We start from the raw sequence: 20234 nt of genomic DNA on the forward strand, positions 1-20234 counted from the left end.
GACTCAGAAACTTTAGGCTACAGTGGTAACATCTGTGTCTTCGAGAAACTCCAGAGAAGATTCAGAGATTCACCGTAGCTTGAGAGCCACTAATATGGACAAATTATGACAAAGTAGAGGAAAGTGATCCAAGAAAAACAATACTCTGAGACTAAGCAAAAATTAAGCTCCTTATTAACCAGTATCCTTGCGTTATCTTTGCAGAAGCAACTGCAGTCCCATGAACACTCTTACCACAGCAACAGGATGTTAAAGAGAAACTTAAATGAATATCAAAGTGCAGCCAGCATCATTGTCTTAGTCTGTGTGGCACTGCTCTAACAAAAATACCTGAAAGCAGGTAATTTATAAATAGAAATTTATTTTCTCACAGTTCTAGAAGCTGGGAAGATGTGCCAACATCAACGCACAGGCAAGTGGTAGATTTGATTGTCTGGTGAAGGCTGCCCTCTGCTTCCAAGATGGAGCCTTGTTGCTGCATTTTCTGGAAAGAAAGAACACTGTGTTCTCAGATGGCAGAAAGCAGAAGGGTAAGTAAGCAGAACACCCTCTTTTATAAGGGACTTAATTCCATTCAAAAGGAAGGAGCAATTATGGCCTTGTAATCTCTTAAAGATCCCACCTCTTAATACCATCACATAGCTAATTAAGTTTGATCATCTGAATGTAGAAGAGGACACATACAAACCATAGCAAGCAGGTCATGGATACGAAGATAAATAGATATTGTTAAGAAGTCAATATGAGTTAGTAAAAAATAAAAAGAGAGTCTAGTTAGAGATGTTTTACATATGTATGTGTGTGTGTGTGTGTGTGTGTGTGTCATATATACATTAGGGAAAATTAGATCAGTGGAGAATTATTGTTTTAACCAAGTACAAATTTAAAGTTAGACAGTAAATGGTGTAAAATTCTAAGAGATGGAAATCAGTGGGAAGGGTTCTTAGTTAATTGCTTCTATTTTTATTCAGGAAAACACAATTGTCATACCCAAATGTGTTACCCAGCACATAGAATAAGAGGCCTCTCATTTCATTTCTGGACCACACCAATTATCTGAACAGACATTTGATACTGCTCCTTGTGCTCAGACAAAAATAAAAATAAAAGACCCCACACAATGTTTTTTACTTTTAAAGATTAAGTTGAACATTATTTTGGTCTTACTTTCTTCCCTGTAATTCCATGTCTCTCTCTTTTGTATTAAAGATGCTATCCAATTGTATTTTCTATCTCATTAAGACTTTAGAGGGACACTTCTCAAATATCCTTACAGAGCTATTACAAAGTAGCCAGCATGAGAAAGTGCAAGAGAAAATGTAAGCTATAAAGACCTAGAAAATACCTAATGCTTAGTTCCACTGCCTTGTAAGTCATAACTTACATAAATTTCCTAGGGCAATAGCCTTGCTCTGCTGTGGTTTCCTACCTAGGTTGCTTTCCAAATTCATGTTCAGAAGGAAGCATTGCAACTTGCAAATGGCCAAGAAGCCCCAACCCTGATTCTGTAAGATTGTCCATTGCTGAGTGAGCTTTTACTAGATGGCAAGCATTATGTTAACTAACAGGAAAATATTTATATGCATGACAACCTTACCAGGGAGGCATAATTGGTATAATTTGCCAAGGATGTGTATTTACAGCCTTGGCTGAAAACACGGTTTGAAACTTCTCTATAACGTTGCCTGGGGCATGGTGATAGGTTTGCTCTACTCTCCCTCATTATTTCTCTATGTTTTGTAAGGAAGTGCAGTATATCTCACTGTCAGCCATTACAAGATTGGAAGCTATTGAAGGTCAGAGATGTAAACTGTGCTCTCTCTTTCATACACACTATTATATAGTAGGTGATGCACAAATATTGAGTAATTGCCACCAGCCTCCTCTTTCCTGTCATAATACTAATTGCATCCAGGAGTGTTCAGTTCAATTCAACGAACATGTATTGACAACTTCTCATTTTGCTGGCATGAGACCAGTTTTAACTTGAGCTTTCTGCCCCAAGGCAAATTCTAAACTATTTCCCCAAATTGAAAGTAAAACAATATCAGATCCCTTTGCCAGTGATCAGCAGGAGCCAAGTTGGAATTAGCAGCAACAATGAGATCAGCCCTGAGAGTCAAGAAAACATTGCTGTCTCTGAATTGAGATTTTCACTCTGGCGTGACTTCAGCTCACCACTCGTCCAGGCAAACAAAACCAAGCCAAGGCATTAGATTGGCTAGAACTGCAGCTTCTGGACCGAGTCTAGTAAATAGTCCCCATCGCACGTGAGTAAGTGAATGGCACTTATATGATGAGATCTCTGAATATATTAGTAATTCGTATATTCTTGGGCAGGATTCATCTATGAAAATAAATATTCTTACTCAATGACTGAAATCCAGTGACTGATTATTGTGATGTTATCTTTTGAAAAATCTGAAATTACTTTCAAAACCAGTTTATAAGCCACATAAAATAGGTAAAACAGACACATCTTTTGTTATCAACCATGCAGAAAAAAAAATATATCAGTTTTCTTGCTCTGCTATAACAGTTAATTAATGTATTTCTTTGTTTGTTTTTGTTTTGTTTTAATTTTTATTATTTTATTTTATTGTTCCATAAGTTATTCGGGTACAGGTGGTATTTGGTTTACAAGAGTAACTTCTTTAGTGGTGATTTGTGAGATTTTGGTGCGCCTATCACCCAAGCAGTATACACTGCACCATATTTGTAGTCTCTTATCCCTTTCCCCCTCCCACTCTTCTCCCCAAGCCCTCAAAGTCCATTGTATCATTCTTATGCCATTGCATCCTCATAGTTTAATGAATATTGCTATGCTTGATTTGAATCTGACTTGACAACCTTGACTGAGAAAGAATATCTAGCTGCTAAAAAGTAGTAACAAGAGCAAAAATATTCTCAAAATATGTAGATTTGGAACATATATTTGTATGGGTTTTTAGTGAACAGACATCTATTTATCACTTAACCTTCATAAACATACCTAGTGCCACCAGTAGAGACAGGAATGATTAGAATTTATTCAGACAATATACAAACTAGAAAACCAGGAACAGAATTGAGGGAAAAAATTAAGAGAAAAGGAAAATTGAGCCAGTTTAACACAAGCCCATAAACACAGAAAGCCATAAGTTAATGATTCTTAGAATCATGATGACATCTATTAAGCCCACGACTGGGGAGATATCTCAAGAAAAATACTACACCTGAGTGGGATTAGAAGCAGGGCATAGGAATAATTTCTCAGGGACTCAGTGAAAGATAATGTTGTGTAGGCAACAGGTTAGACATGTTTTGATACAAGCCTAGTCAGTACAAACATGTAAAGGTGGTTACAAGGCTACAGGCTACAGATGAACAAAAAGCTTAAGATGAAACCGGGCCACTATACAATGCAGACTAACAAGCATCATCCCAGACACATGGGAGGAATTATCTGAAGGCACCCAGATCAAATACTTTTGGCCCTATTCTCTCCTTCTGTGTTTGTAAGCAGTGTGACCACACCACCCTATTTACAACACTGCTTGAAGCTGATATTCCCTTTCCATTCCCAGCATCAAGACCTGTCATATCCAAACTGGATAACTGTAATCTCCTCTCCCCTAGGCTTCCTAGTATGAGCAGATGCTGTGATGTCTCAAATTGATATTTGTTACAATCTGAAAAAAATATAGTTTATGAAATATTCTTTGGGAAGAAGAAATAAATTCCATTTCTTTTTCTTTACCAGTGAAAAGCTGTATGAAAGCTGGAACGATTAATCAGTCTAACTTGAGAAGATCTCTGCGATCTAAAACCTCAGCTCTCAAGATCCGAAATATCCTTAATTACGGACGGGATAGAAGTAAACATAGCCTATGCATAAGTGTTCACAGGAGTGTTGGATCCGAGAGGAAATGAAAAGTAGTCACATTTGACATCTATTAAGATTCTACCATTTGCATTGAAAAACATCAAGATGAATGATATATCATTCCTGCCATCAAAAAATTCACTGTAATTGAAAAAAAAATTTAAGTCCAAAGTGACAAATGGCTTCAGCTAACGGATAATGAAAGTTTTATTAGCAAGTATATGAAAAAAAAAAAAAAACAGTGGATTTAGACTTTCACAGTTTTCAGAAAAAAGCAGTCTCAAAATAAGGCAATAGCAACAAAATATCAGATTACTATATGAACTTATTTTTGAAGAAATATTTCTTAATTACCTTGTATATGTTTTACTATGGTTAGTAATGGTCTGGGGCTAGCTATGACATGAGGCTGAGATATTTGGAGAAGATAAGAAGGTTAATAGACAGTAACCCAGAAAAGCAATGTAACAAATTAGGAAAAATACTTTTTAAACAGGTGTTACATGGTCAAACACATTTAGGAAATGCAACATACATTATTCCTCTATTCTGTTGAAAATGTAATGTATATAACCATTTAAAATTCTAGAGAAATCTTGAATAAACCAAATAGGTATCTTGGTTCCAATGTATTATTTGAACATAAAACAGAGCTGTTATTGTTTTTTTCTTTCTGTCTATTATAACCTATGAAAGTAATTTATCCAGAGTACATATTTGATGCAGAATACTCCTGTAGTTGTTACAAGCAGAAACTCTCCTTCAGTTCAGCACAGCATCCACATCCCAGGCTCACTGCTGATTAACAATTTGACCCGGAAAAGTTTCAAAGGCTTCAGCTTTTGTTCTTTTGCTTTCCAAGGGTAATAGTAGCATCTACCTTGGAGTTTTTATGAAAATGAAATGAGGTCAAGAGAAAGGGTGCTGAGCTCACTTCCTATTAAAGTGAACACTGGTCATTGTATTAATAACATATGAAGCACTGTTATGTTAATGAAAAAGTAGGTGAAAGTTTTGTAGAAGATTGGCACGCTCTAGAAATTACTCAATCTTTTATATTTGTATGGAACAATAGTGAGGAAACCTGGACAGTGGGCTGGAAAACAATGAGAAAGAAAGTTCTGGGCTTTAGTCTCTCTTCTTCAGTCTCCTAGAAGACTTTGCCACTCCCATCCTCTCATGTACACGTTGCCCCTATGTTTTATCATACACTAATACAAATTATGGCCTTAGAGCTTCTTCATTGACTCCTTTCCTCAACAACTCACATTTTAAACAAATTCCTACCATGTACCAGCCATTGCATTCACACTACTGAGGACAAAAGCAATAAAGTATTAAAACATTTTGAATCCTCCCAACACCATAAAGTCTTACCACACCAGGAAATAATGGAGTGAACCCTGGTGCTACATCCAGGATTCTCTGAGTTGAAGACAGCTCTTGCTATCATCAGACTTGAATCTTGGGAAACCTATTTAGTCAATGTGAGCCATAGATTCCTCATATAGAATATAAAGCTATCTACATATACGTTTCAAATTCATAACAAACGACAATTTCCCTCTGCTTCTCTATGAAAATACTGAAGTTGGTTTTTTCTTAAAAACTAGTGCTCTGATTACTGACCAGCAATTCTACATCTAAAAACTCTACACTTAGAATATAAAATTAATTCCCTAAGTCATAATTTTTAAAAAGTGTATATTTGGTTCTGTATGGTGATGGTACCTATTTGTGGACTCCAAGGGTTGCATGGTATTTTGCAGCTTTTAAACTTCTGACATGCAGTGTAAATTATTCATTTTTCTTCGAAATTCTTAGCATCTGAACTAACACCATACACTTTTGGAAATCTTTGATAAATAAATGGGAAGATTTAGCAAAATAGAGATGATAAAGAAGGGTTTTTTAAATTGAAAAATTTTTTTGCAGCTCTTTTTATCTGTTTATGCTGCTATAAACCTTCTATCTTGTAATAAAAGTTGAAATGCTATAATAACTTAAAGAATATTCAAAGTTGTAATTCAAATTTTATCTTGGAAGAAAGTAGTATACAACAAATAAAAATGTTATTATTTTTAGAATACATTTTTTAAAGTCTAGCTTTATGCTATCTTATTTAAAAAATAATCATGTTTCTGCCATTGCCCACTGTAACACAATTTCACTTTTAGTTGTGAATTAAAATAACTTCTTTCCAGTATAAAAATAATTTATTCCTTTAATTCTTACATGAATAAAATTCATTAGTTATTTGATTAAAGACATTTGAAGGTGATGAAAAAATTAAGAACAACAATAATCATAGCTCTCAGATGCTGACATGACACTGTGGTTATTCAATATACATGAGCCCTAGGTTATTCAATATACATGAGCCCATCAATGTTTGTATTAAGAAACAGAGCCATCAGAAAACATTGCATTTCTGAATTCCTCTTCCACAATAATATCATTTTTCTATATCATAAAATGAAGATGCGTTATAATAACAAAACTATCTCAAAGTAATGCTTTATACTTGCTCAGTAGGTATTTGACTTTTAGTTATAATCAATATCACCTGAGAGAAGTGAGCAATTTAAAGAACCAAACCAAACTTCTTATTTACAGATTAGGCCCAAAGGGATTGCCCATCTTCTGATATCTAGTAGGCTTGACACCGAAATCCCTGTCTTGGTTGCAGCCTTCACCACCTATATGCTATGTTCTGTGGCATCTTTTAATTTATAGCCCTTTGCATTTAACCTTTCTACTTGTAGATATATTATTTCAGATCATACAGTTTCCCATGCTTCAGGTTTTCATTTACATGGCTATTAAGAAATAACATATTTCTCATTTAGCGTTCCCCATTGGTAGAACTCATAATACTTCCCATTTAAATACAAACTGTAAAAGCCAAAATATTTATTATAGAAAAGCCACTTTCTATTCCACTCAGATATTACATTCATACATGGTGGGTTTTCTCCTTAGGCAAAAAGAGTTAACAATTCTGATAGAGAGAATGCAATTTAAAGACCATTTAAAGTGATTTAGCTTTTTTTAATGTTCAGTTTAAATATCAAAGGGGAAAAATTCATTCCCCAAACCTAGTATTTTAATTAGAGCAAATTGAGAATTTTGTTCCAGCTATTAGGAGAGAAGTTCCTGCAAATTGGCAATAATGTTTAAAAACTTTCCGTTTGCAAAATATGTATGTCATTCTATAATGGCCCAGAAAATGGGCTGAGTTCACTAAAATAGCATCTTCCTGTGTCTCTTTGCATCTCCTTATCTTTCTCTTTCTCTCCCTGTGTCGGCCATTGTGTCTCGCTCTCAATCTGTGTTTTTTTCAGGGCTATTTCATCTACTGTGAGCTGGTCATGTACAAAGGTGTGCATAAAGTAAATGATGTTTTTTGGTTCTGCAAAGAAATGGAGTCCGCCTGTGACTTTGAGCGGTGTGCTGTAGACTGGCAGCTCGCCATCTGGAAAAACTGATGCTTGGCTCCCCTGGGCCCACTGAACAGCACTGCTGCAAGATAGCATTTGTAGCTGACAAAAATGGAAATGGGAGGTACAAGCTACTTGACACAAATAAAATGGCACAGTCAGTTACTTGTAAAGTACAGGAGGAAAGATAACAGGAACTAATGGCATTTCAAAGAAGTTTTACAAGGCTGGGAGCAGTGTCTCACGCCTGTAATCCTAGCACTTTGGGAGGCCGATGGAGGCAGATTGCCTGAGTTCAGGAGTTCGAGACCAGCCTGGGCAACACGGTGAAACCCCATCTCTACTAAAAATACAAAAATTAGCAGGGCATGTAGGCGTGTGGTGTGGCTGTGATCCCAGCTACTCGGAGGCTGAGGCAGGAGAATCACTTGACCCCAGGGCAGCAAAGGTTGTGGTGAGCTGAGATCGTGCCAGCCTAGGTGACAGAGTGAGACTCTTATCTTAAAAAAAAAGAGTTTTATTCAACATCTTTCCTCAAAGAGACACTGAGAAATTCAAGCGAGTGAAACTTTTTAAGTTTTGACTTGCTTTAAGGAACAAACTGAGTTTACTAATGAGTAATCTAAACTGATCAGTGTATCAGTGTAGGCACAGTACACTGTAGCTCAATATCGTATCAAGAACTGTGGGTAATTTGTTTTTTCATGTCTACCCTGAAACATAATAAGCACTTAAATTTTGATTAATTGATTGATTTTCTTTATATACTTTTTTTATCTTTCGCACTTCTGAGCAAGTGTAATTCTTAATGATTTGCTTTTCGTCAAAGATATAACATGAAAATATTTTTAAAATATTTTCAAAATAATAATTTGCCTATATTTAGAAAATGTAATGAATCCACTATTTTCTTAAACCAAAAAAATTATTTGATAATCAAATTTAAAGTTCTATCAAATACCACAAAGTAAACATTGCAGAGCTTTTTGTCTAATTAACGTCATTCAAAATTTGCTTATTTCCTGGATTTTATAAAACATTCTCATGAGTAACTGTTGTTTATATTGTTAAATTTAATCAAACCAGCAAATCTTTTGATTAAATTAAATGCTCACTTCAAGTAGGCAAAAATAGTATATGAAATACTATATAATATAAAAATGTAGAGTCTGGAGTTTATATCTGGTCCCCGATATTAGGTACATTGTTGTTTTATAATGCTTCAAAGTTTACAAGTCATTTAATCATATCAGTGCTTACCGACTATATGTGGTTTTCTAAACCCTTATAATTAATTAAGTTAATTTTCCCCATGATCTTATGAAAGTGTTAATAGTACTGTAGTTCACTTATAGAAAAAATAAAATAAAGGATTAAAGTAACCCTCCTAAATTACTTCAAGTATAGGCCGAAACAGAAGTCCAAGCCAGGTACTTTGACTCCAAGTCTTAATTCTTTCTATTACCTCTATCTTCCCGCTATGCTCTTCTCATTTTGCATATAATTTTTTCACTTGAGGCTCACAATATTATTGTTGTTACCATTCACATTTTCTAGCTGAGGACACAGGAACAGATATGATGAATTTTTTCCCAATTGCTCTGTAATAACTAGTAAGTGGGAATAAGTTGAGAGGCTCAAATCCAAACTTTGCACTATATGCTCCCCAGCTTTCCATCTTCCTGGGAGGGACAAACACAGGAAATAGTTGCATTGTGCTTTAGAAAAGTCACTTCGACATTGACAGTGAGAAGGAAAGAGAGAGACAAATTCACTGAGAATGTAGAATCAGTTGTATTTGTCAATGGATTGAATGTGTTTCATGAGGAAAAAAAAATTAAAGATTACTTGCCACGACTGTCAAACTGAGAAATGAGTATAAAAGAAATTTTTAAACAATCAAAATAGTATTTTTTTTTTTTTTTGGTAGAACATAATGGAAGCCCATCATTGATGAGCTAGGAAGAAATCATATAATTACTATAAAATAAATGTTGATGACATTCTTGGCAAAGGCAACTACTTTGTTGACTTACTTGAGGTGTTGTTACATATCTCTTCTATAGCTTCATAACTTGACTTTCTAAAAAGTCAATATTACTTACTGAAATGAACATTGATAAAGAAATCAACAGCCTTGGATTTGCATTTCAGTTCTGCTGCTAATTAGCTTTGTGATCTTTGTCAAATTCCTTTAGCTCATTTGGGTCCTCATTTTCTTATCTATTTAATGAGGGAAGTACAGCATGTGAACTGTTAGACATTAAATTTGTTGGCATTTTTTACAATGAAAGTACTGGAAATTGTTTTGAATTTTGTTTTGTTCTGTTTTGTAATATTTAAAATTAAAATATAAATATAGGTGATCTTATTTTTTTAAAAGACTCATAGAATCTGTGTTTTTGTAAAGCTACCAGCACCCTTAGATGTAACAAAATAAGTAGTCGTTCTCAAAGTACAATTGTAAGTGTGCAAAAATTTTCTATGCTTCCACATCCAAGCTCAAAGTCTTTGTCACTGGACCAAATGCCCATATTTGAGTCATTCATTTTAGTAGAGATTGTGTTAACAAAGAAATTCTCGGGTTAGGAAAGAGGAAAGTAAGCTCCAAATAAATAGAGTTGCAAGTTAAAAATAGGACACTAAAGTGAGTGGCTATAGCCTAAGGCATAGGAAGATAGGTATTACAGAAGAAATGTGTAAAAACTGAAATAGAGAGTATAATAAAAACAAAATGCAGGTGCTACACAAAATGTTCCTGGGGATGGTGCTGAATGTATTTAAACACAGCAAGAATGGAGTTCACTATGGACAAGGGCAGCATCCACTGCGGTCATAGCCTTGCTCTATCTGTCGCCTGTACAGTCATCAACTCCTTTCCTATCTTCACAGCACTCAAACTTTAGTTTAACAGTAATAATGTTTGAAGAAAAAGTGTTTAATCACGCTGTGGGCAATCTCTCTGCACCCTCAAAATTTATGTATTAAAGCCCTAATCCCAAATTGGGAACTTTTTGGAGGTTGCGTGTTTGGGAGGTCATCAGGTTTTGGTGAGATCATGAGGGTGAACCGCCTGTGATGGGATTAGTGTACTAATAAGGAGATGAAGGGAACAGATCTCTCTTCTCCTCCATGTGAAGATACAGTGAGAAGATGGCCCACTGTGAACCAGGAGGAGGGCCCCCACCAAGAGCCCAGCCATGCTGGCACCCTAATCTTGGACTTCCAGGCTTGAGAACTTTGAGAAATACAGTTATCGTTTAAGCCACTCAGCCCATAGTATTCTGTGACAGCAGCCAGAACTGACTAAGATAGATGAGGAATTCATTTTCACTCTATTTCAGTACTTAAAATTTAGATCACATGTTTAATACATTCCCTACTTTCTGCAACTTTGAAGCAAGGTTGAAAATCACCATGTATTTTAAGAAGTTTAGAGATAATCCCACAGTCCCCTTGTTAATCTCTCACAGTAAGGTGTTACAACAGAGATAGAAGAGGTTTTGGATTTACACAGACTTGGATTTCATTCCTGACTTCATCAATTAATAACTGTGTAATGCTGGAAACTATACTAAGCTGTCTAAGACCTAGTTCCCTTGTCTGATGGTCATCTACATAGAGTCCTGGTGAAGAATAATTTGAGAGACATAAAATCATTCAAGCAATGTCTTCTCCATCCAAGATTTTATTAATGCTATTAAATTTTACAGCAATCTGTGAGAAATGTGAATCCTATTTACACAACCTTTACCTTTTTCCCCGATTAGCATAAAAATAAACAGCAAATAATCCTCTCATTTCTCAGAAAAAATATTCCCAAATAAGCCCTACTTATCTTCCACATTTTTAATAACTATTGATTTCTTGGGGTTCACATATATATGTGAGTATGTATAAAATGAGGTCAATGCCTGCTGCATATCCTTTTTTTTTTTTTTTTTTTTTAATTTTGAGACGGAGTCTCGCTCTTTCTTCCTGACTGACTGGTGTGCAGTGGCACGATCTTGGCTTACTGCAACCTCTACCTCCCGGGTTCATGCCGTTCTCCTGCCTTAGCCCCCCGAGTAGCTGGGACTACAGGCACCTGCCACCTCACCCAGCTAATTTTTTGTATTTTTAGTAGAGATGAGGTTTCACCGTGTTAGCCAGGATGGTCTCGATCTCCTGACCTCGTGATCCACCCTGCTCGGCCTCCCAAAGTGGTGGGATTACAGGCGTGAGCCACCACGCCCGGCTACCTGCTGCATATCTTACCTTGTACTTCCTGGCTATTATTTTTGTAAGTGAAGAAGAAAAAAATCAATTTAAGAGCTACAAATACTAATCTAAAATATCCAAATCTTCAGGAAGCACATGCTGCAAACTGATGTTTTTCACTCCAAATCTAATCATAAATTTCCAATTTAGTATGCACTTTACTACTGTTGTTAGGTAAAGCTTTGAGGATGATTTCTAGTAGAATAATGCCTAGTTCGTTTAAGTTTACTTTGGAATTCACTTTTACTTATGTTACTCTGTCACTTTCATCTTTTAAAATCATTTATAATGGTTAACTTCATACAGAAAAATGAGAGCACTTATTGTTCCAAATAACATTGCACACTTTATATTAAATAATGACATAAATAATAGGTCATTTAGAAACACAAGGAATTTTAGGTGCTTTTCCTGGCTGGAGATTTGCTCCATTCTTCAAGTTCTGTAAGAGTTAAATATTATATTTTAGAGAATATTTCCATACTTAATTTGTATTATTTTGATGTTCTACATCCATACAATCTAGTGGAACTATTACTGCTATGAAAAACTTAATTGATAAAGTGTGATACTGCTTCACCTCTAATTTGGTGGTTGGTAGCCTTAACTGCGTATGAAAGTCACCTAGGAAGCTTTTAAAATCCCAAGGCTCAGGCCACACCCCATATCAATTACATCAGAATCCCTGGAGGTAGGATCTATTTTTAAAACTCCTATAATAATCCCCATTATATAGCCAAGATTGAGAACCATTAGCTAATTTGACTCCACTCTTCTTACTTCATCATCCCAACACTGCTTTAATTAGGCAATTACTTCCAGGTCCCTGCCTTAATCAAAAAGAAAGAAGCAAAGATGCAATGAGCCACTTAACAGATAGTAGATGTCCTAGTGCTTAGAAAGGTAAGATCTAGTCATTGGAAAGGTTAGATCTTTGCTAAAACCAGTTGTAGATTTACAGTGACTGGATAAGCTACTTAAATATATAGGATTCTGGATATGTTGGATTTTTAAAAACATTTTGTAAGGCACTAAAAGTAACTTTTAATGAAAATTTTCAAAACTGATGTTCTATATTTTTGTTTATTGATATATAATGTATACATGTGTGAATATATGTATATATATATATAGTGTGTATATATATGTGTATATATATGTATATGTGTGTGTGTACATGTATCTTTTTTTTCCTAGACAAGTTTCGCTGTCACCCAGGCTGGAGTAGCTGGGACCGATTCACCAAGTAGCTGGGACCACAGGTTTGCGCCACCATGCCTAGCTAATTTTTTTGATTTTTTGATAGAGGTGGGGGGGTCTCCCTATGTTTCCCAGATTGGTCTCTTTGCCTCCCAAAGTGTTGGAATTACACGCGTGAGCCACCTCACCTGGCCATATGTATACATTTCTAACATGGAGTTTACATAATAAATCAGTAAGTATATTTTTATGTGCTTGATTTTAAGACACCAAAAGATCTGAAAACAGCCTCTAAGTGCTGAATGCCTTGTGACAATAACTTTGAAATATAATCTTGTCACGTCACCTCAGGTTAACTCAATATAGCACAATTTTTTTTTTTTTTTGAGACGGAGTCTCTCTCTGTCACCAGGCTGGAGTGCAGTGGCACAATCTCGGCTCCACTGCAACCTACGACTCCCTGGTTCAAGCAATTCTCCTGCCTCTGCCCGCTGAGTAGCTGGGATTACAGTCATGCACAGCTAATTTTTGTATTTTTAGTAGAGACAAGGTTTCACCATGTTGGTCAGGATGGTCTTGATCTCCTGACCTCGTGATCCTCCCGCCTCACCCTCCCAAAGTTCTAGGATTACAGACGTGAGCCACCGCGCCCAGCCAGTATAGTACAATTTTTAAAGAAAAGGACCAAAGTTTGAGAGGAGAACCTTAACAAAGACGGGGTAAAGCAAAAGATAAATTTGAAATATGTAAGGAAAACACAGATATAACACTAGATATGCTTCCTCGCACATTTTATCATTTTACCTCTGTCCTGAGATAACCATTTCAGCAGAGCTGCTACTCACTTCCTGAGAAAGTAAGTAAGTAGTAAGGTAAGTATTAGCTCGTAGTAAACATCTTTCAGAACTTGAACACAGTGAAAAGGCTAAGGCCAGAAATTCCTCAGTTTTTAGCCTCATGGGTTGCTGCTAGGACTAGAGTGTGAGAGAATGTGGTTTTGTGGGGTAGTACTTTGTTGTCATTACGTAAGGGCTGGATCTCACATGAGACTTTAAAGTCCCAGCTGTCAGATATAACTCCCAATGCAATGTAAATGATGAATTGATGGGTGCTGACAAGTTGATGGGTGCAGCACACCAACATGGCACGAGTATGCATATGTAACAAACCTGCACGTTATGCACATGTACCCTAGAACTTAAAGTATTAAAAAAAAAAAAAAAAAAAGGCCCAGCAGTCTCATTTGGATTCTAGCTTAAGGGGCTTTCCCCACTTCTTTTCTCCTTGAGTTGCATCCTTGTTCATTCCTGGCCTTCCATGGGCAGTGTCCATCTCTCTCCAACACATCATTTTCCCCCACTGACTGTAACACAAGCTACAAAGAGACAGGTTGATCAAAGGTCATGTGGAAGTGGTTGAAGAGGCATTTACTTATGCTCCTATCTCTCTAACAGCTTCCCCCAGTACAGTGGCATAAATGCTCATGCCTAGAATAGAAATCATACACTTGAAGATAGTCAGATTCCCTTTACCTTCAGGATAGAATGAGCTTGAATTTCCCTAGAGTTTTGAATGTGCTACTAATAGTATCCACTTTAGCTATAAGTTGACTTACTTTAATAACATGTGTGGGCTGTGAGGGAAGATAGAAAGGAAAATCACCCAAATTAGTAAGATATGCCTTCATTTAATGCAAACAACAAAAACAGAAAACATTCAAGAAAGGCAAATTATCTCTTTCCCACTTGAGCCATTAATTATGAAAGGTTGTTCTTGTAACATAAATGACAGTTTCGATCTATTTCAACTCAACAAATATAAGTTGAAAAATAGTGTGTTCGATATTTACTTGAATAATATTAATATGAATATTAATAGGTATAATATGAATATTATTAATATGAACATGACACTAATTAAAAAAATAAGCCTGCTCTTGAGGAGCCTTCAGTATTGTGATGCACAAATAATTGTATCTCCTGATGAAATGGGGTATTGAAGACATTTTAACAGGAATAAAATTTAAGAAAAGCGACTATTAAGTGAACCAACTGCAAGCATCAGTAGATTTAAACATCCTGCCTTGGCTAACCTCTTAAATTCTCAAAGGAATGCTGAAGATGTAGAATCCAGGTAGACTTGTTTTCACAAATACCAAACTCATGTAACGTGCACAGAGAAAGCTGCCTTCATAAAAGTTGAATGTGCTTTATAAATTAAGTGGCAGACAATCTACAAGATTGCAATAAGGAAGCCTGAGTTCTTTCTGTAATCAAATCATTTTCCACCAAAGTAAGAAAAGTTTGTCTTTTCTTACTTATTGAAGGATGACTCAAGGCCAAATACTACCTTCCTTATTGACAAATCACTAGGTATTCAGTCTGGAAAAGGGTCACTGAATGTGGAAGTTACTTTAGTTTCCAGACAATTTAATTGAAGAGAAGAGCCTACATTTCCAGTAATGTTTTCATGTTTTCTTGTCAACCACTCAGTAGCAGCATCTGAAATTTGATTCCATTTTGGAGGTGGAGATAAGAATTATTTTTAAGGATTACAATTTTGAATTAACTTATGACCTACAAAAATGTGCTCTAATTTTTGTATAAAGGAGAGAAGGAAGGAAGGAAACAAACAAACAAAAAAAAGCCTGGATTGTAGGAAGAGTTACGCCTCTAACAGCCAATTCTTGGATAGCTCTCTGGTCATATGTTGAGATTACCTGACATGATAATTTTGTTAGGTACAAGAAAGATTGGAAGGTAGTTAATATTGATGGAACAGACTCTAGTTCCAAAGTAAAAGTCATCCTAACTAAAGAGAAGGTGGGCAAGGCAGGGGCCACGATAACAACAGCTGAAAATTGTTCTTACATTAACTTTGTAAGAACAAGGTAGGAAAGAATGACACAAAATATTGTATGACATTAACAAAAACCACATTGAGGCCGGGTGCGGTGGCTCAAGCCTGTAATCCCAGCACTTTGGGAGGCCGAGACGGGCAGATCACAAGGTCAGGAGATCGAGACCATCCTGGCTAACATGGTGAAACCCCGTCTCTACTAAAAAAATACAAAAAACTAGCCAGGCGAGGTGGTGGGCGCCTGTAGTCCCAGCTACTCGGGAGGCTGAGGCAGGAGAACGGCGTAAACCCGGGAGGCGGAGCTTGCAGTGAGCTGAGATCCGGCCACTGCACTCCAGCCCGGGCGACAGAGCAAGACTCCGTCTCAAAAAAAAAACAAAAACCACATTGATTTCTCATCTCATACCTTATTCCCCTAGGCAATACATTTATCCCACATATTAATTAGGATATTCAGAGCATGTGAGTATAAATGTAATGAGGTAGACTGGGAGCTCTGTGACAGAAATGGACTAGAAATGGCTCTGTTATATCAAAATAAGAGGGAGATAATAGGCATATGGGGCCCTAAAATACATCCTGATTTGGGGGAGCCTCTACTGCAACCCACCTACCTCAACAATTGCCAGAAGATGTGGCAAATATTGCTTGCTTGATAAGCTTTAAAATATATCCCTGAATAGCCAGCGTGGTTATAACTCCGAGTCAAGAGGGTCCTAATACTAATAGCTCAAGCTACACAGCTCAAACAATATAAGCCACTTAACATTTGCAACACAACATTTGAAGCAATGAGAAAGCATTGACATATTGCTCAATGGAAGACAATTATTTGCAATGATGTGAAATCCTGAATCTTTTACTTCCATTCCAGACCGGAGGTAGAACAAAGAAGAAAAGTCTTTTGTTTCAGGGAACGATTGTCTCAATGCACAGGTGATTTTAAAGAACCTAATCTGTAGTAACTGCCCTATGAAAGCCTTTTTCCAACTGCTGCAAGCTGCGAAGAGAAAGAGGGCCATGTTTTGTTTGCTATTTCTAAAAATGTCATCGCAGCTCTGAGAGCTGTCTTGTTCTGATATCATTCCTTCATTTAATCAGCAGCCTCAGTGACATACATGGTGCCATTTCAGCTCATGTCTTCCCCATTCGATATTTGACGGGTCTGAACTTCTCCGTAATCTCAAGGAGCCAATAGCAGGACCTGTCACCCAAGCAGGGAAACTATGTGTATTTTAGTGACTATTACAGAGAACCATTATTTGTCCAGCGACAGAGACTCATGATGAATGTCTCTGAAATGACATTTGAGATGACAGGGGGTGAAAATCCCCAAGTCAGAGACCATAGTTCTTGGGGTCTCCAGAGCAGCATCATTGTCAGTTAAACTGGATATGTGCAAAGATGTTGCCACATAGACAGCCCACAAATCACTTTATTATCACAGACTGTGAAACTCACCTGTGGCGACATCAATACAAAACTTCAGGCTCCCTGATAAAGAATCAGAGATAATTTTATTTACTCTTTCACTTTGCAAATGTTACCTTTAAGTTCAGTGAGGAAAAGCATATGTCAGACTTTTCTATGAAGTTATACAACAAAAATAGTGTCCAAGTCATAGTTAAGTAATCTATTTGCAGTGCTAACGAACTGTCATCACAAATAGCTTGATTAAACACAGCAAAAAGTAACAACAACTATTTAAGGGTCCATGTTTGTTTTGCCAAGGACTATGCCTAGGGATTCTTCTGTGTGTGAGTGTGTGTCCATGTGTGTATAAATCTTTACAATAACCATTTAGATAGACATTTTTAATATCATCATTTCACAAAGGAAGTAATTGAAGTACAAAAGACTAATGGCACAAGGATGCAAAGCTAGTACGTATTGAGCCAAAAGAGGAACCCAGGCAACCTAACTCCAGAGTAGGTGCTCGTAGGCATTATGGAACACTCAAGACATTCAGAAAGACCATTTTTCTTCCTCAGGCAACTATAAGAATTTTGTATCAGAGCTCAAATATTTTGGGGGACATTACCTGTAAAAATAGTCAATTCTTCTTCTAATGGCATCTGATATCACTTTCAAAAATGCTACTGTAGCCAAAATCATACTATGTGTTAGCTTTATGAGGGCCTTGAAATTGCTGAACTGATAATAAAATTGAGAGTGTTCTCTAAGGCAAAATGTTTGTATCTAGGACAAACACTGTCATCAACTTAGCTAATTCCAGAAATATTCCAAACAATTCTCAGCCAAACCTTGGTATTTTGTATTTTTCAGAGTTAATTCCCGTGGAAATTAGCAAAAAAGGGAAGGAAAAGAAATAAAAACATCAATTTGCTTCAACAGCCTTTGTAATCTCTCTCTCTCTCTCTCTCTCTCTCCTCTCTCTCTCTCTCACACACACACACACACACACACACACGGTGAATCTCAATTCAGGGTTGATTTGGCAATATTACTCAAGTTCCATTCCTCAAATTAATCTAATATTGATTTACTATTACATTACTGCCCCTTTCACTTTGAAGCTTATGATGTAATTGCACTTGTTTACTAAATTAAAAGCAGTTTTCACAGAGGTGATGTTTAGAAAACAGATGGATTCATACCATACAGAAAGCACTTGCATGTATCCTGGCATTCTCTATAGTATGAATGAAGAACCGACCACAAAATGCATATTATTCTATGTAAAAACAAATCAACACATCTCCCATGAGGCATCAGCCTGGATTTGTGATCAAAGGATTTCCACGGAGCAAATCATCTCTGCCATCTTGACATGAGTATTAGGGGCATTTGAAGAGAAGTATATCAGTTTCCTTACTGTGCATATTTCTTTATCCAAATGTCTGGCTTTCTGCTTAATACTACTGCTCCCAATTTTATAAGAAATTCAGACATTGGATATTTTTCCACTACCAAAAAATGTGATGCTTTAAACACAGCTTGCTAGTAACATATGGAGATTAAAGAACACTAAGCTATAATCAAATTTGTATCTCCTGTTTATTAACATAAGGTCGTAGCTAGGTGGACTTTAAAATCCTAAAGTCAAGAACGTATTTACTCTGAACAAGGTAACAGAATAGACAATTTATAAACTTGCTTCTGTTGGTATTCCCAATTCTTTAAAAGCAAAATTCAGCCACAGGTTTGTTTTGTTTTATTTCTTTTCCTTTTTTTAGGTAACTGGGCAAAGTACATATATAGAATACTTTCACTGGGGTATGGTTTCTTTCATAAACAACAGTGTTCTGAAAAATATAACATTATGTCTCTTATGAAAGATTCCCAAATTTTTATTGGAAACCTGGCTCAAATGTGTGTGTGTGTATGTATGTGTGTGTGTGTGCATCCTCATCCTTAAAAAATGTAAGCTGATAAACACTGATTTTTATTTGCTTTCTTTTCTCCTAGAACCTCAGGCCAAGTGTTCTTGACAGCTCATCCATAGACACCCACTGGTAAAGCAGCATGAGGACTGCTTCTGTTATTCTATTTCAGAATTTTTTCCTGCAGTGGCATGCCAGTACCAACTGAGGATCATGTATGCAGTATTTGCCTTCTTTCATATTCTACCTAGGATGGCTTTCATTTTCTTCAGGGAGAATTTATTTTAGTTTTTTCCAGTAAGATAATCCACTTCTCTAGCCCATATTCATAAATTATCATTAAAAATTAAACTTGGTACAATAAATATTAAGATGGTTCCAACTTCTCCATTGTTATGCTCAGAATGCAGTTCATTGGCAGGATCTAGGCATGGGATCAGTACAAAGTTGAGCCAAGGCACAAGGAAGATTGCACAAGCTTAGAGGATCATTGAGAATCCATATGGCATCAAATTCTGACCACCAGAACCAATCATTTTAGTCAAATTGCCCAGACACCAATTAAATCCAGGAATCTGTAGATAATATATTCCCACAATATAGGAACTAGACATAAAAATTCACATAAATTCCTTCAACATATTTTATATAAAGAACAAGGTAAGCAACTATATGTATGAAATTAGATTGGGGTTTTTGTTAATTGCAGGCATAATTGGATGCAAGAGTATGTATGATGTGTCCACCCAAAACAAAAGGAAACTAAAGCCATTACTCATTCATTTATCCAATATGTGCAATTATTTGTTTCATACAACAAATAATATTGAATATTTACTATATATGGAAATGTTGCCTTGTACAAGGTAGTAAATATGACAGACATTCATTTTAGCAAGGAAGACAAATAGGTTATTACAATGACAGGTGGTAAGTTTTAGGAAGCACATGGGTCATGAAAACTCTAGACTGTCTATATCAGAGAATATTACATAATGCTTAAGATTTCCTAATTACCTTAGGAAAAGAAGGGGAAAAGAATAGTATATGAAGTAGAAACAACCGTTTAAAAACCCAGAAGCAAGGGGGAGCTTGGCAAATCAAAACTAAAAAAAGTAAAACACAACTGGAATAGAGAGTGTGGAGGTGAAAATAGAAAGATATCAGTGGGAAGAAGGGATGAGTACAGTAAGACCTGGAAAGAACTCATAAGTAAAATTGAAAATTTTAAACTTTATCTGAGGAGGCCAGAAAACTTGTTAAACT

General features: G+C 36.2%; 1 long non-coding RNA gene across 1 annotated transcript; it reads left to right on the top strand.

Annotated features, from left to right (window-relative positions):
* The first annotated feature begins 395 nt into the window (after positions 1-395).
* LOC117063851 lies at positions 396-19344 on the top strand. The gene is made up of 2 exons (XR_004429122.1): positions 396-530; positions 19054-19344. It is a non-coding gene; the product is annotated as an uncharacterized LOC117063851 (long non-coding RNA).
* Positions 19345-20234: the final 890 nt, after the last annotated feature.

Source organism: Trachypithecus francoisi, unplaced genomic scaffold, assembly GCF_009764315.1.
Source record: "Trachypithecus francoisi isolate TF-2019V2 unplaced genomic scaffold, Tfra_2.0 Lachesis_group19, whole genome shotgun sequence".
NCBI classification, from domain to species: Eukaryota; Metazoa; Chordata; class Mammalia; order Primates; family Cercopithecidae; genus Trachypithecus; species Trachypithecus francoisi.